Below are 2355 nucleotides of genomic sequence, written 5' to 3'. Positions count from 1 at the left end.
CTAAGAGAAGCTAAATTACTACAATCCAGAGACAACCTTACAGAAATTTTCGACCAGGAAGAAGAGATGGCAGCCGAAAATAATAATAATGCAAGGAGGATGCTTGGTGACTTTACTGCACCTAATTCCAATTTACATGGAAGAAGCATCTCCATCCCTACCATTGGAGCAAATAATTTTGAGCTGAAACCTCAATTAGTTTCTCTGATGTAGCAAAACTGCAAGTTTCATGGACTTCCATCTGAAGATCCTTTTCAGTTCTTAACTGAATTCTTGCAAATCTGTGATACTGTTAAGACTAATGGAGTAGATCCTGAAGTCTACAGGCTCATGCTTTTCCCTTTTGCTGTGAGAGACAGAGCTAGAATATGGTTGGACTCTCAACCTAAAGATAGCTTGAACTCTTGGGATAAGCTGGTCAAGGCTTTCTTAGCCATGTTCTTTCCTCCTCAAAAGCTGAGTAAGCTTAGAATGGATGTTCAAACCTTCAGACAGAAAGAAGGTGAATCCCTCTATGAAGCTTGGGAGAGATACAAGGAACTGACCAAAAAAGTGTCCTTCTAACATGCTTTCAGAATGCACCATCCTGGATATATTCTATGATGGTCTATCTGAATTAGCTAAGATGTCATTGGATACTTCTGCAGGTAGATCCATTCACCTAAAGAAAACGCCTGGAGAAGCTCAAGAACTCATTGACATGGTTGCTAATAACCAGTTCATGTACACTTCTGAGAGGAATCCTGTGAGTAATGGGACGCCTCAGAAGAAGGGAGTTCTTGAAATTGATACTCTGAATGCCATATTGGATCAGAATAAAATATTGACTCAGCAAGTCAATATGATTTCTCAGAGTCTAAATGGAATGCAAGCTGCATCCAACAGTACTCAAGAGGCATCTTCTGAAGAAGAAGCTTGTGATCCTGAGAACCCTGCAATAGCAGAGGTGAATTACATGGGTAAACCATATGGAAACACCTATAATCCCTCATGGAGAAATCACCCAAATCTCTCATGGAAGGATCAGCAAAAGCCTCAACAAGGCTTTAATAATGGTGGAAGAAACAGGTTTAGCAATAGCAAGCCTTTTCCATCATCCACTCAGCAACAGATAGAGAACTCTGAACAAAATACCTTTAATTTAGCAAACTTAGTCTCTGATCTATCTAAGGCTACTGTGAGTTTCATGAATGAAACAAGGTCTTCCATTAGAAATTTGGAAGCACAAGTGGGCCAGCTGAGTAAAAGGATCACTGAAATCCCTCCTAGTACTCTCCCAAGTAATACAGAAGAAAATCCAAAAGGAGAGTGTAAGGCCATTGATATAACCATCATGGCCGAATCCAAGGAAGAAGGGGAGGACGTGAATCCCAAGGAGGAGGACCTCCTGGGACGTCCAGTGATCACTAAGGAGTTTCCCTCTGAGGAACCAAAAGAATCTGAGACTCATCTAGAGACCATAGAGATTCTATTGAACCTCCTTATGCCATTCATGAGCTCTGAAGAGTATTATTCTTCTGAAGAGAATGAAGATATTACTGAAAAGTAAGTTGCCAAGTTCCTTGGTGTAATCATGAAGCTGAATGCCAATTTATTTGGTAATGAGACTTGGGGAGATGAACCTCCCCTGTTCACCAATGAACTAAATGCATTGGATCAACTGAGATTGCCTCAGAAGAAACAGAATCCTGAAAAGTTCCTAATACCTTGTACCATAGGCACCATGACCTTTGAGAAGGCTCTATGTGACCTTGGGTCAGGAATAAACCTCATGCCACTCTCTGTAATGGAGAAACTGGAAATCTTTGAGGTATAAGCTGCTAGAATCTCATTAGAGATGGCAGACAATTCCAGAAAACAGGCTTATGGACAAGTAGAGGACATATTAGTAAAGGTTGAAGGCCTTTACATCCATGTTGATTTTATAATCCTAGATACTGGGAAGGATGAGGATGAATTCATCATCCTTGGAAGACCCTTCCTAGCTACAGCAAGAGCTGTGATTGATGTTAACAGAGGTGAACTAGTCCTTCAATTGAAGGAGGACTCCCTTGTGTTTACAACTTAAGGTTATCCTTCTGTAAACATGGAAAAGAGGTACAGTAAGCTCCTCTCAAAACAGAGTCAACCAGAGCCCCCACAGTCAAACTCTAAGTTTGGTGTTGGGAGGCCACAACCAAACTCTAAGTTTGGTGTTGAACTCCCATATCCAAACTCTAAGTTTGGTATTGGGGAGTCTCAACAATGCTCTAAACATCTGTGAGGCTCCATGAGAGCCCACTGTCAAGCTATTGACATTAAAGAAGCGCTTGTTGGGAGGCAACCCAATTTTTATTTAATTATATTTTTTATTAG

General features: G+C 40.8%; 1 non-coding gene across 1 annotated transcript; it reads right to left on the bottom strand.

Annotated features, from left to right (window-relative positions):
- Positions 1-462: 462 nt before the first annotated feature.
- LOC112774894 (small nucleolar RNA R71) lies at positions 463-571 on the bottom strand. The gene has a single exon (XR_003189349.1). It is a non-coding gene; the product is annotated as a small nucleolar RNA R71 (small nucleolar RNA).
- Positions 572-2355: the final 1784 nt, after the last annotated feature.

Source organism: Arachis hypogaea, chromosome 18 (assembly GCF_003086295.3).
Source record: "Arachis hypogaea cultivar Tifrunner chromosome 18, arahy.Tifrunner.gnm2.J5K5, whole genome shotgun sequence".
Lineage (NCBI taxonomy): Eukaryota > Viridiplantae > Streptophyta > Magnoliopsida > Fabales > Fabaceae > Arachis > Arachis hypogaea.
Note: the sequence above shows the minus strand (reverse complement) of the source record. Positions and strands in the feature narration are given on the sequence as shown.